This window comes from Pelodiscus sinensis, chromosome 14 (assembly GCF_052426305.1).
Source record: "Pelodiscus sinensis isolate ZL-2025 chromosome 14, ASM5242630v1, whole genome shotgun sequence".
NCBI lineage: Eukaryota > Metazoa > Chordata > Testudines > Trionychidae > Pelodiscus > Pelodiscus sinensis.
In genome coordinates, this window is record NC_143065.1 from 11,828,930 (window position 1) to 11,844,101 (window position 15,172).

Consider the following 15,172-nt stretch of genomic DNA (forward strand, 5'->3'; position numbering starts at 1 on the left):
TTCCTTCATTTTGTGGGGTGTCCAGGGCCACAGCCCTAGGGGCCATTCCAGCAGCCAGGAAGTATTGGAGCAAAGAGGTGCACATGAACTTTCCCTTGACCACAGCCATAGAATCACAGAACAGTAGAACGGGAAGGGACCTCGAGAGTCATCCAGTCCAGTCCCCTGCCCTCACGGCAGGACCACGCACCATCTAGATCATCCCTGACAGGTGTCTGTCCAACCTGCTCTTCAATATCTCCAGAGATGGAGATTCCACAACCTCCCTAGGCAATTGATTCCAGTGTGTACCCACCCTGACAGTTAGGAAGTTTTTCCTAATGTGCAACCTAAACCTCCTTTGCTGCAGTTTAAGCATCCCCTCCCCCCCCCCCCCCATCTCCTGGCCCTGCCTGCCTCCTGGGATCCCCTGGTGCCACCACTGATGGTGCAGTGGGGCTACAGCAGCTTCCAGCTGCTAGCTGTGCACCCCGGCTATGGCCCGTGGGCACGGTTCCCCTGCCAGGATTGCAGAGAGGGGTGATTGGGCACCTAGAAGGCACCCAGCAATTGCCCCTGAGAGCAGAGTGATAGGGTTTGATTTTAGACCATTAGTGAGACAAAAGATCAAACCATCAAGCTCAGTTCAGTTTATGAAGTAGCAGCGTAGGAGCACAGACAGACCAGCAAAGGTTAACAATTCCTTACCCACAGTCCGCTCCAAAACCCATAACTCACCCCCTCTGGTGTTTACAATGGAAAGGAAACTCCCTAAATTCCATTGTCTCATTATGGATCCTATCTGTCTTTCTCATCCAGTTTGTACCTGCTTCTCAAGGTTCCTGGACATCTGTGCCCAATTATTTCTTGCAAACGGCAACAATTGTAAGAATTGCTCATTAATCTAGCAAACCTCAACAAAACCCTCTTTTGTCCTTCGCTATTTCTACACGCACCAGCAATGAGAGCAACGCCGTGGAACAAGTATCCAGTGCAGAGCTTGCTGGGAGTGAAGTTCAATTAGCCTAAGTTCAGCGCCTTTAAAAATGCATGGTATTGGCTACATAAATATTAGTTAAGAAAAGCTATTCCTACATGGCTGGATCTGCCAATTAGTGCAACAGACAACTCAGCCTTAAACAATTCCCATGCAGGGTCAGAGTTCAGTGTGCAGCGGCGGTCAAAAAAGCAAACAATGTTAGGAATAATTTAAAAAGGGACAGAGAATAAGACAGAGAATATCTTACTGACGCTGTATAAAACCATGGGATGCCCACACCTCGAATACTGCGTAGAGAGGCTGTCACCTCATCTCAAAAGAGCTATATTGGCATTGGAAAAGGTTCAGAAAAGGGCAACAAAAATGATGAGGGGTTTAGAATGGGTGCCATATGAAGAGAGATTCAAAAGACTGGGACTTTTCAGCTTAGAAAAGAGGAGACTAAGGAGAATAGGCTAGAGGTCTATAAAATGGCTGCTGTGGAATAAGTGAATAAGGAAAAGTTATTTAATAGTTCCCATAACTTAAGAATTAAATGAAATTAGTAAGTAGCAAGTTTAAAACGAACAAAAGGAAGTTTTTCTTCACACAGCGCATGGTAGGCCTGTGGAACTCCTTGCCAGAGGAGGTTGTGAAGACCAGGACTTGAATAGAGTTCAAAAAAAAACTAGATACATTCATGGAGGTTAGGTCCGTCAATGGCTATTAGCTAGGATGGGTAAGAATGATGTTCCTAGCCTGTTTGTCAGAGGCTGGGAATGGGTGACAGGAGGGATGACTTGATGTTACCTGTTCTGTTCACTCCCCCTGGGGCATCTGGCAACGGCCGCTGTTGGCAGACAGGACACTGGGCTAGATGGACCTTTGGTCTGACCCAGTGTGGCCTCTCTTAGGGTTTTAACACTGAGAACGCATCTGAGCAAAACTGCCACTGCCACACCTTGCACACACGCACAGCCCGATTGGGGGGATCCGAGGGCCTTGAGCATCCAGCACAAAGGGTCCCAATGGTCCCACCCCCAGGCCATCGCTTCTTGGCGCAGCAGATTTCAGAGCTAAAATGCTGGACGTCAAGGTGCCTGCCACAGCCTGTCAGGGCTCCGTTACACTCCGGTCACAGTTCCAAGCTATTCTCTCCCTCCGTGTAGGCTAGAAAAAGGTAGTTTTTAAGTGAAAGCTGGGACACGGATGGAATCCCAGGACTCCAGAAGCCAGGTCCCTAGACCCCAGCCCATCGTGCACTTGCACTAATCCAGCCCGCCCAGCATACACAACAAGCCTTGTTGGAAGCAGAATTCATTCCCCTGGGGGTCTGTTGCAGCAGATCCTCTCGTCCTCTCAATCCGGTTTGGGACGCACAGTTCCATAGAGCGACGTGCTCAGACGCGTGCGACCAACCTGTGAGTCAGGCAGAAGGATTTGCCCAGGGTTATGTTTGAAAAACAAGCCCTGCAGGGCACTTTGGGGGTCAGAGGTCATGGAAGAAAGGCACTTCCGCTTCCTTGGAAGTGGTCTGTGCAGACTTGTCTGGCTGTCGGCTCCCCGTCAGATTCTGCAGCTTCCCTGCCATTGGTTTGGGCTGCCTGGGAGTTTCTCCCTTTCTCCTCCCTGCGACAAGTGAGGGAGTTCTCTGCACGGCAAGCAAAAAGCCAGGCGTGTGCATGACGCTCCAGGCTGGGGCACGGACATGTGTCCGGACTTGCCTGTCTATCCAGCCACGTTCTCAGCTGCCGGTGTTGCTCCGTTGTCGCCCTTCCCAACGTGTCCACCCCACTCTTCCTTTCTGCAGGCCAAGCTGCTTGGCCCAGCCCGTATAGCCTCAGCACCCCTTCCTGCCGGAACATTCGGCTTGCGCCTGGCTGCACCATCGGCACGCTGCCCCCGCCCCGCAGCTCTGCACCTCCGCATCAGGCATGGGCCCAGGCACGCCAAGGCTGAGTGCGCTGCTTTGGACATCCCTCTCCCCCGCCCTGCCCGTTGCATGGGCCAGCAGCTGGAGCGCTGACAACCACATCCACAGGCTTTTCCACCACGCCCCTAGGGGAGCCTCCATCTTTTCCATTTCAACATCAGAGGACTAGCAGGCTAGGATCTGGGGCAGGCCGGGACGTTTGATTGCCAGTTGTAAGGTCAGCCTGCAGAAAGCGCTTCTGACTAATCCAGACACTGCTCCTTGCCCTGAAACGCCTGCTCTGCACGCTGAAATGAAGGGGGGGGCATAGACCCATCTGCTCTGCCCACTCCGTGCCCCCTTCTTCTTTCAAACAAAGCCAGGTTCCGACACTGCAAGCATCTGCCAGGTTTGGGGGAGTTTGGATCTGGGGGTTTAGTTCTAGAAGCTCGTCTCCAAAAATGTCAGTTACGACCCTGCCCTTCAAGCCTCTAAAAATTCACTTCTGGGTCCAATCAGGGGAGCTTAGCTTAGTTCAGCTTTTAACAGCCAGGGGATAGTTTGTCCATTCTGGTTCCCATCAACTCCACCTGTGCCCAAGCCCCGTCTTTTGCTGGTGCCTGGAGTCTGCCTCCCCCTCTGTGGTTTTCACATCATCCCATTAATGCACAGCCTTTTATGGGAGGGAGCTGCAGGTTCACAGCAACCAAATCGCTCGCCCCTCAGAGTCCAGGCTGCTAATTGGCTAGCTTAGCAATAAATGCCACCCTCAGCTGCTGCAGAGAGTGGGTGGAAGGAGCCGGCGGTGCATTATGCTGGCCGGTCTTTCTGCCTTTAAATAAACGTGATGGGCGCAGTCCGGGGGTAGGAGGAGGGGAGGGGGCCGTGTGAATTGCAGAGCATTGTCCTGTGCCACCCCAAGGCAAACAAGAAGTAAACAAGTCGTGTGGAGATGCTGCAACTTCCTCCGGCTGATCTCATGCAAGCCTGCCCCAGAGTTACATCATGGCCCTCATTAGCAGCTGCCAGCCCAGTCCCGCAGTCTCAGACTTGTTGTTCCGTATTTGTCAGGAGCAGGAGTGCGTGTGCCGTAAAAGGCTCTCCCCAGCGACGGCTTGGAGGCTGGGGAGATTATTTTGCTGCAGCCTCTTGTGCTTTCCCCGAGGCCGAGCCATCGTTTTGGAACAGGGTTCCAGCGTTGTTTCATGTCGCTAACGGGGCACAGTGGATGATGTTGTTTGCAGGTGTTGGCCAACGGCTTAAGAATGGGGCTTTGTAGAGATCAGGGGACCTAGGCGGAGAAGGAGGAAGTTCTGCAGGGGAGAGAGAAAATGAATTGTGGGAAATGAACTAGCAAGAATGTCCTGCAAGTAACCCCTCTCCCTCCCCCTCTCTCTCCATCCTCCCCCATCAACCTGACCAGGGTCCTGGAACAAGAACAAAAGGAGAAGAATCCAAGCCAAGGCCAGATTGCAGGTGATGGGACTGGCTGTTCTTGGGAGTACTTGGTCGCGTCCTATTCCTCACACTATCCATAGACATCTTTTAGCTTTTCTTCTGCACAAGAACTTCTCTTCTGGTTCCCGTGTACCCGTCACTGGGGTCTGGGACCTCCCTGGGCGAGCATGTAGCATCCATGAATCACGATTCTTTCTTTTGGGGGAAAAGTGTATGTGGACTTTTAAAAAAAACGCTCATTCGTATTTACATCTCTGTTTAGTATTTCTCTGCATGCGGGGTGATAAGGGAGGAGATCTGGGATGTTTGTTCCACTTGCAGGCCTGCTGATGGAGGCGGGTGGGAGGGAGGGGGGAGCAGAAAATCAAAAGAGCCTGGAGCTCCCAGATGCCGGTGCTGCTATTGCAGCAGCAGCAGCATCTAGAGCCCCAGGCCGTTTAATCAGCCCTGGAGCACCACATGATGCGCTCCGGGCAGCTCTTAGGGCTGGGGGGAAGGTGCCACATGCTGCGCTTTGGGCAGCATGGAGGGCTGGCTGCCCAAAACCCGCCCCTTCCACCTGAGGCCCCGCCCCTCCTGGGGTCACGGCGCAAGCCCCCCCACACCTTGCCCAGGGGTCCAGCAAGGTTGTCGGCCCCACTGTCCACTGGGGGAGCATCCCCACAGCCAGTACCAGTTGCCCCATTAGGAAGGAAGGTCCTGTGGGCCAGGAAAAGTAGGAAAGTCCACATGCTGGAGCAAAGCTTCCTTGTGCCCGTGTGGCGTTTTCCTCCTGGCGGGCATGTTCTGAGCTGTTGTTAGTTGTCAGAGAGCTTGTCTCCTCTCCCTCTCCTTCCCCTGGGCCTTCTTCTGGGAGCAGAGAACAGCAGTGCCCGACGTCCGGAAATGCAAACAATTCGATGTTTATTGGGGTGAGCTTCCAGCCAGCATGAATCCAGTTTCCTTGCCTTTTCCCCTCTACTTGCCCCACTCCTGTTGCTCCCCAATGTATGTAGTAATACAGGGCAACTCAACTTTGGAAGCTCCGGGGGCCACGATGATACTCATGGATCATGCTGAGGACTGTGACTTAAGTGTGGTTGCAAAAATAGATGCAAATAGATGCAAATAGCTTCTTTCACGTGGACAGGCATGAATACAAAGATTAAGCCTTAAGCCGTGGCGCTGGACCCAAACGTGGCCAGTGAGAGCCAGTCCGCACCTCTCAGGCTCTGCCCACAAGGCTAAGCAGCCAGCACTTTCTGCAATGCCCCCGCACTCCTGGCATCTCCTCCCTGGGGGCTAGAAACGCCAACACCCTGTACCTGTTTGTTCCAGTGAGGGTTACCAGGTGTCCAGTCTTGACCTGGACAGTCCAGTATTTTTGCCTCCTGTCCAGTAAAAAATCCAGAAAATACCGGACACCTAAAATGTTTGGTATTTTCAGATTTTTTTCCCAGACAGGAAGCAAAAGTACCGGATTCCTGGCAACCCTACGACATACTCAGCAACTGGGTCCGGCCCCGGCCCCCCTGCTTACCTGGTTCCACAGGGAAGCTGCATTCTGGTTCCATGAAGAAAACAAAATGGTGGCCAGCAAAAAGACTAAAGGACTGAAGCCTTCCCTGGGTCTTAGTGCTCAACTTCTCCCATCTTGCTATCCCTATTCTGACTCTTCAGGCACTTAAAGCTGTTTTAATGCTGTTTTATTTTATTTTATTTTTTTTTTCTCAACAACTTTGGTCTCCCCCTTTTTTTCCCCTCCATAGAATTTTTTCTTCTGTGTTTTTTTTTGTGAGGGCGGGGGGGTTGGTATTTTTGGGTAAACCATCTGGTAACCCTAGTTCCAGCCAGCCTGTCCGCTTGCATCTTTCAGTGCTCACCCTGCCTAGGAGATGCCTCATCATTGTGGAGAGTGTTCCCAGTGGAGGTCATGTTCAAAGGATCCCACCTGTGGGTTGCGTGTTGAGCCCCATGCAAACCCAAACTGCCCAGCAGGCCACAAACAAACAGGCCAAACAAACAGAGACAATCAAAGAAACACCAGAGAGATGGGCAGTGAGTCGATGGAGCCATGTAGATTTGTTTGTTTGGCAGAGGGAAATGAAGCAGCGATTTAAATAATCGCCGCTTCATTTAAATTTAAATGGCTGCCACGCTGAGCCGACAAACAGCTGATCAGTTGTTTGTCGGCTCAGCGCGCTAGTCTGGACGCTCCCCTTCCGACATGAAAGCCCTTTATCGACCACCCCGGTAAACCTCATCCTACGAGGCATAACGGGGAGGTTGATAAAGGGCTTTCAGGTTGGCGCGGGAGCGTCCAGACTAGCGCACCGACAAACAGCTGATCGGCTCAGCGCGGCAGCCATTTAAATTTAAATGAAGCGGCGATTATTTAAATCGCGGCTTCATTTCCCTTTGCCAATCAGCCTAATCTACATGGCTCCATCGACGGAGCCATGTAGTTTAGACACACCCTAGCTGTGTAGGCTTTCATGGGCAGGCCTGAATATCTGTGCAACAGGGGTGTGGGCCAGCTCCGTCTCAGGTGGAGCTAGGAAGATTTGCACTCAGCTGAAAACATGGGCTGTGTAGTCGGGTTGAGACTCACTGTCACAGCGCTCCTGCTGGCCAGTGTCTTGCCCATTGTCATTCCCCCGCTTTGCTGGGTCTCTTTGGACCTGCATCACAATCGGGCCCATGGCGTCCTCTGCCCTCCAGCAGCGCCCTCCACACCCATCTCTCACCCCCTTCCTTGGGTATCAGAAGTCCCCGGCCTCGCCCTCTGCCACTGTGGCCCAACTGCAGCCCCACACCTCAGACGAAGCCACAGTCCATAAAGGTCCCTGTATCAAAGTCAACTCTCCCCCCCCACTTGCTCATTCTCCTGAGCCTGCCCAGCACTGCTCTATCCAAGATGCTTTCTCTTGGGAACTAGTCCTGCACCTTCCCTAGTCATGACCCAACTGCCCTCTGCTCTGATGAGCAGCTCCTTATAACCAGGCTGCCACCGCAAGCTGCCTTTTGATTGGCTCCTTCTAAGCCCCTCTCTCTAATTGGCCAACCTCCCTCCAGCCTATTTTAACCCCTTCCAGCCAGAGTGGGGCAGCCACCCCACTACAGCCTGCTGTTTTGCAGAGCTCAGGGCGCATTGACAAGTGTTTCTTTGTGAGTGGAAGAGCTAGGCAGGGGCTGCTTGCAGCATTCAATGAAAGCTGAGACTCACCTGCAGGTTTCTTGCGAGCAACTAAGCACCACTAGCTCGCCCTTCACTGGCCCGTCAGCCCCTCTGAACCTCAGCACCTGGGAGAAGGGCCTGCCAAGCCGCTTGGGGAGGGAGGTGGTGTCCTCAGGGATGGGTGGCCGGAGAAACTTGCTGACATACCTGGAGGTTTCCTCTGGACGTACCCTGGCCAGGACAGATACTCTGATGCGGCGGCTAATTGCACTGGCCTGGGAGGCCAAGCATGCAGGACCCACCCCAGCCAGTGGGTCAGCGGCCTGTCTGGCCCAGCTCTGTGGACATGGCTACTGCAGTCTTGTGTCGGTTGCTGGGGCTGGCTTCCAGCGCTGCTCTTGTGCCTCAAGCCTACATCCCCTGCTGTGTCCCCCTCTCATCCCCTCCCCCCCGCCGCTGCTGTGGTCAGGAGGGAGGTGGCTGGACCCAGGCAAGGGGAAGTGCTGCTGGCCGATGTGGGAGGTGCTGGGTTTGACAGGGGCCCTGAGATGAGGCAGGGGCTGCAGAGAAGCAGCCACTGCCCTTCCCGCCTTGGGTGATGTGTCATTTCAGTAGGGCGTGGGGGGGGAGGGCAGGACTCTTGTCAGAAGCAGAAACCTCTGCCCCCGCACAGCTGGCTCCGTCTGTGGGGCTCCGCAGGGGCCGGGGCCGAGGTGCTGTGGGCAGGCTCGTGAGAGGCCTGACCTGCAATCTGGCTCTGAGCTCGGCACACTGGGACCTGGATTGGTGTCCCCTCTCCTCTCTGTCTCAATTCCACACCGAGCCCCGGGCAGAGCGGAAGAGCAGGAGCAGGCACGACAGAGGGGTCAGGCTTTGGGGTCCACGCTAGGCCGGCAGCCGACAAGTCAGAAAGGCTCTTCCAGGATGGCTGCAGGGAAGGCCCAGTCCCCTCGGCTCCACGCGGCACCACCCAGTGACACAGACAATGGTTTGATGTTACGCCATGGCCCATGATGCAATGTCACCGCGTCGCCCACATTCAAGGGAGGCACCGACCCGGTCGTTGTGACCGGCGTTGCCAGGCTGGGGCTTGGTCTGGAACCTCAGCTCCAGCATCGAGTCCGGTACACTCTTACTTGGCTCCTCCAGCTGCGGCTGCTCTGCTGCAGATATTTCCTCTCCCGCCACATGGCTGGTTTCCTGGCCCTGCGGTAATGGGGCTTCCAGTGGGTGATAAATCAAGCAGCATTCGACACCTTCCTTGCAAGGCAGAATTTAGCTCTGCCAAGAGTGTGGTGCTGTCCCCATCCCCACTGGCTCTCCACAGCCTTGACTTCTCCTGGAGGGGCCAGGCAGGGACAGGTACTATGCCACAATGGGAATGCTATCTCCAGTTCTCCCAGCTCCCCCGTCCCTTCTCCCTAGGTGGTTGCCCTTCTGGTCCCTTGGCACATGGGTGAACTGATCTTTAGAGGGCGGAAGCTACAAGCTTCCTGGCAGCCATAGATCAGAATGGCATGTAGGACATTTGTGATTGCAGGAGCCAATGGTTTGCGATTGCTACCTGTGCTCGGCAGGACTGATGCGTGCAAATCAGGTACATGAGCACATCTCTGTGCACCTTCATTTCTGCAAATCACAGCTCAGGTATCAAGCCAGCTGCTTTGTTATGGTTTGCAGTGTCATCTGGAGGCCCCAGCCGAAATCAGAGCCCCATAGTGCGAGGTGCTGTACAGACACAAATGCAAGTTTTGGGGCTCAGTGCAGGGGTAACCCTGAGAAATTCTCAGGTCTGTGTCACAGAGGGGGTCAGATACGCTGATCTAAGCATCCCTGCTGGACGAATCTGTGAAGAGTCACATCACTTCTCTGTGCCTCTATTTCCCTTGCTCCAAAATGGAGATCGTGACACTGGCTTGGCTCTCAGGTGGGCAAAAGCACGGTGAGATCCTGGGGTGTTGGCATCAATAATGATTTATTATTAGGGAAGAGAATGTGACGAGGAGAAAGCTCACTCAGCTCATGCATTGCATCCACAGGAACGCAGGCGCCAAATCCGTGGGTACTCTGGGGTTGGAAAAGAGACTGGCAAAAGTCCTGCCGAACAGCTCCTCCCACTCCATCCCAGCAGCACCTGCCTGGTGTAATCAGCCTTTCAGCAGCATTCAGGAGGCATGGGGAAAAGGGGAAGGAGCACGGACAGGGAGAGGTGGAGTGTGGCTCAGGGTAAGGTTTCCAGTGGGGGCAGGGCCTGGGGTGGAGCAAGGACCAAGTACCCCTCAGGAACTGGGGGATTCGGCACCTCTGCACAGGAATGTTATCTGAGAAGATACTTGACAGCTAGTTGGGCATTTTTAGGATGTCTGCCCTTATTTAGCCACATGTGCACTCAGTTGCCCTCTTTGGCTATGTCTACACTATAGCCTCTTGCGCAAAAACGTATGCAAATGAGGCAAAGCATGGAATATAGCCATGCCTCATTTGCATAATTAATGAGGCTCCGTTTTTGCAAAAGAAGCTTTTGCGCAAAAGCCCCCTTTTGCACAAAAGCCGTTCTTCTGCATTTTTTCAGGAAGAACAGCTGTTGCACAAGGCGGCGGGGGGTTGCGCAAAAACCTCTTGTGCAAAAACAGAGCCTCGTTAATTATGCAAACGAGGCACAGTGATATTCCACACTTTGCCTCATTTGCATATGTTTTTGCGTAAGAGGCTATAGTGTAGACATAGCCTTTGTGTGTACAACTTCAGTGATTAACTGCACTAATCAGTCACAAAATAGTGCATTTAAAGCTTTGGAAAACTGGTCCCTAAATGTGATTGCTAGGCTCGGGAGTCAACACCCCATTTAGATGAATGCAGTAATTTGCACTTACTCATTCATGCTCAGGTCTTTTTTGTGGTGGTGAACTTGCACTGGGGTAATTGAGTGGTTTTAAAATTTGTTTAAATTGCATTTAAACACACATTCCACTAAATGGATTCAAGCTTGATTCAAGACGGGGGCAGGGAGGGTACTGGGATAGCCAGATTGATTTCAGACTAATTGAGTCACAAGTTATCTAAAATAGACCAGGCCTGGAACTATTGTACATTAGAATTATGCTTGCAAACTTTTTCTTGCCCCGTCGTGAAAGAAAGAAAGAAAGAAAGAAAGAAAGAAAGAAAGAAAGAAAGAAAGAAAGAAAGAAAGAAAGAAAGAAAGAAAGAAAGAAAGAAAGAAAGAAAGAAAGAAAGATTTTGCAACAGTTGACTCAGTCCTGGGATCTGACAGCCAAATCACTGAAACAGATCATCCACCTGTCACATGCTTTTCCAAGTGATCCGCTCAGCCCCCAATTCCTGAGCTTGTCTGTTTTGGTCCCTGCCAGCCATGTTCCAGGAAGTAGCTCAGCTTTCCTTCTAGTTAAAATGCCAAGAGCTGTCAAAGTCCTGATTCACGATCCCTCCTAACAGCCAAATTGTGGCTTTGGCTTCACTGCTACAAACTGGTGTGTTTTTACCATCTGGTAACTCACATACTTTAGGTCTAGCTCATTGTAAAACCTCAGTGGAGAGAAGGTTCTGGAGTTTTACCATGAACTAAACTAGGCGAGGTCAAAGCTGGACATTGGCGTAGCATTCACTTTGCCTCGTTACCGCTCAGCTCCAGGTGTGACGGTAAATCTCGCTGTAACCCTTCTGGAAGAGAAGACCGTGTGTAACTGTGGTAGCAATAGCTTAGTCAGTGTGGCTGGAGCTTTCAGATTTCCCGACTGGTTGCAACTGAATTTGGTTTCACATTTTTTATAATAGACAGTTTATTGCACAACCCCGTTGTTTTCAGAAGTTTCGTAATGGTAATTTTTGGAAGGATTTGTTAGGACAATGTCTCAAACTGAGCCTGCAGCCAGGTCAGGTCGGGTCAGGTCATATTATAGCAGTAGGCCATATTTTTATGCAGATGGGAGGGAAGGAATTGACAGACAAACGGATTGACAGACAAACTGTCCATCCAGCCCAGTGTCCCATCTCTGACAGGGCCCAGGACCAGATGCCTCAAGGGAAAGTACAAGGGACCCCAAGAAGGCAGTGGTTGGCTGAAGCATGATGGCTTTTATCGCTTATGAATTTTACATCCCATCGAATGTCACTGGAAGGTTTCTCATTACTTATATAAACACCTGATCCTTTTTGGAATGCTGAGATGGTCTTCGTAATGCTTTATTGGGACAGTGATAGAAATGTAGCCGTGTTAGTCTGGTGTAGCTGAAACAAAATACAGGACTATGTAGCACTTTAAAGACTAACAAGATGGTTTATTAGGTGATGAGCTTTCGTGGGCCAGACCCACTTCCTCAGATCAAACAGTGGAAGAAAATTGTCACAACCATATATTCCAAAGAATACAATTAAAAAAATGAACACATATGAAAAGGACAAATCAAATTTCAGAACAGAAGAGGCATGGGGGGGGGGAGGTAAATGTCTGTGAGCTAATGATATTAGAGGTGATAATTGGGGAAGCTATCTTTGTAATGGGTAAGGTAATTAGATTCCTTATTCAGACCCAAGTGTAAAGTGTTGAATTTAAGCATGAATAACAGTTCAGAGGATTCTCTTTCAAGTGCAGTCTTGAGGGACAGTGAGCCTCACAAGTTCAGTACGGGTGGTACAAAAGAGTACCGATGTGCTTACCAATAACTGTGTCTGTGTGCGCACGCATGCGAGAATTTGGCGTGAATTCTGCCCAAGTGAAAGGTGCAAGATAAGACAACCAAAATCAACCCTTGAGGGGGAAGAGGCAAAGTAGCAGCCTCTGAGCAACGTGCCACAGCCCTATATCAGATGAACCATCCCCAAAGAGAGGACAATGCTTCAGTCTCCACGCTGGTTCGGACAGTCCTTGTTTGTAGTTTCTGTGATGGGGGAAAGCTGTCCTCAGGGACCTGGAGAAAGACTAGAAATCATTTCATACTGGCCGGCGAATGGCTCTCAGATGGCTAAGACTGTTGATCACAGCTGGATTCAAACAATGGTCATCTCGCTTGACCTCCCATGCAACAGAGAACATCCCTTTTTGAACCAGGGCCAGCTTTAAGGGAAAAACCCAATCTTTATTTTAAAATTGCCAGCCACGGAGACTCTACCGGGAACCTTTTGGTAAGTTTTCCCAAGGGCTAATTACTCTCACTGTTCAAATTGTGGGCCTTGTGTCAAGTCCGACTGTGTCCAGCTTCATCTCCCAGCGGTGGGTTTTGGTACCTTTCTCTGCGAGACTGAAGAGTCCTCGGTTGTCAGATTCCTGATCCCACTGTAACAGAGGGGGGTGCTCCTTTAAGGGCTGGTGGCCTTGAATCAGTCAGCCGTGTTCACTTAGCCCCACCCTGATGCATCTCTGCCACCCGTGGAGCTTAAAAAGAGGAAAGCCCAGGCCTAGCAGTTAGCGTTGGAGAGACTTTGGTGGCGTAGGGGAAGACGCTGATTGAAGCTTGCCAGAAGCCCTTGGTGGGAGGACAGAGCTGGGCTGACTGGTGCCCAGGAGCCGGTGAGTAGACAGTCTCTGGAGGCAGGAGGCTTGTGTGTGAGGAAGGGGACCAAAGGCTGATGCCAGCAGGACACTTTGGTGTTCTTGAACTGGGGGCTCGGTTACCCTGGAAGGGATGTTGTGCTCTGAAGTGCCTTGGCTGCAGAGTAGGGTTGCTAGATGTCCGGTTTTCACCCGGACAGTCTGTTTTTTCTGGCCCCTGTCCAGTTTCTCTCAGACGGAAGACCAGCAGGGATAATCTTCCCCTACCGCATCTGTGTCTGGCGAAGGTAGGGGGAGCAAAAAGCATGGGGATTCTTAAAGGTGCAGCGCTTTTTTTTTTTTTTTTCCTCTCAACAAGTTTAGTATCCTGTGTGGTTTTTTTGTTTTGTTTTTTGGCCATGTTTGGGATTTTTGGTGAAAGCATCTGGCAAGCCTACTGCAGAGCCAAGCCATGTGTATGCCTGGAGCAGGCTGAAGGAGGAGGTGAAGCAGGCAAGCTGCAATGTTGGGCCATGCTGGGGAGGGGTTCTCTGGGATGGCGACAGGGAGGGACTGACTGATTTGCCCCTCAGCCTGCAGTTAGTGACAGCAAATGGACTCCCAGAGTGCCGTGTATGTACCTGTGGGGCCATTTGAGGCCTGCTCTTGCATGTATGCTGTATGCGTGGTGCCCCCTGGGGACAGGAATGGTTCAATGAGTCAACTCCCCCCAAAAGCCTGGCTCTTCTAACCACAAATGGTTAGAATCCACTGGAATTCCCTCTCAAGCAAGAGGGCTGGTTTTCAGTGGGACTTGCTCGAAAAGCTGAAATTTTCCTGCTGGGTGTTGAAGAGACTCCACTGCCCCCGACACCGACTCTGTCCCATAAAAGTCCCCGGACGTGGTTTTGCCTTCATTCTGCCAAGGGGTGCAGTTTGGGGGTGAATGTCTGGCTCTCATGTTTCCTTTCGGCCTCCTCGGCTTGCCCTGGACTCCTCCAACCTGCCTGGCTCTTCCTGAGGTGAGAGAGCCGCTCCAGCTCCGAACGCAGCAGGGCGAGTTCTGATGGCCGGCGCTCACTGCTGTGTGGACAGGGAAAGCTCCTCCTATCGGGGAGGGAAAAGAACCACTCGCCTTTGTCGTCCAGCTCTGGGGAGGGGTAGCAAGGCTGCACTGGCCGCTCAGCTGGAGGAAAGAGCTAGAACGGGGCAGATTATCGTTGCGTTGCCATCAGCATGTCAAGTATGGTGTAACATCCCCACCAGCGTGCTGCTGCTGTTACCAATTACATAGCAGTGGGAGCTATTAGGTGAGGTCCCAAGGCCTGCTCTGGCCCCATTACACCAGCTGGGAGGCTGGAACAATTTGCATGGCGGGGGTACCAAGAGCCATTAAACCCAACTGTAACCCTGTACATGAGGGAAACCACTTCAAGCCAAGGGGTGCTACCATCCCCCCAGCACCCTACTTCCAGCACCCATGACACCAACTAACAGAGCAATGGCAAAGGGTCTCTAAAAGCCCCAGATTGGGTGAGGAGAGGAGTCCCCCAGTGCAGGCACTAAGTGGGAGGGCTGTATGGCTGCCCTTGTATAACGGGTTTGTGTTCGGGGCTGGGCTGGAGCATGGGGCCACAGCATGTAGTGATGCTGAGGTTCTGGGCTGTGTTTTGGCCCATATGCATCCTCCCTAGGTGGTGCAAACTCGGGCAGGCCCCCAGGAGTGTTGTGCAAGACTTTGCCCTTTAGACAAACCCAGGATCGGAAAGGCACACAGATGGCTTGCAGCTCCCCTATCCGCCCCTCCCCTTGCATTTGCAAGCTCAGTGCTGCCAGCCCCAAAGATCACCCTTGGGATCTACTCCTGGCTTCACCACCAGCCAGCAACATGAGGTTGGGCAAGTCACATCACAGTGTATGACTCAGTTTCCCCTAACAGTGTTCCAGGATAAATTGCCTGAAAATCCTAGTCAGCTGGGTGAGAAGGTCATCAGGAGCGGAAATAATATATTGGGTCTCTTACCTGCCAGTAGAAGGAAAAAAAGACTGGCTGTAAATTGGACAGCTATCAGCGAACTTTCAGGGGATTCCCAGAATCTGAGACATTTGCGGAAGCTGTTTGACTATAAAACTGATATTGTTTGCAGTTTCACCTCCTGTCTGCTATAAACTTCTCCCGAGACACTTCCTGATAACTTAAGT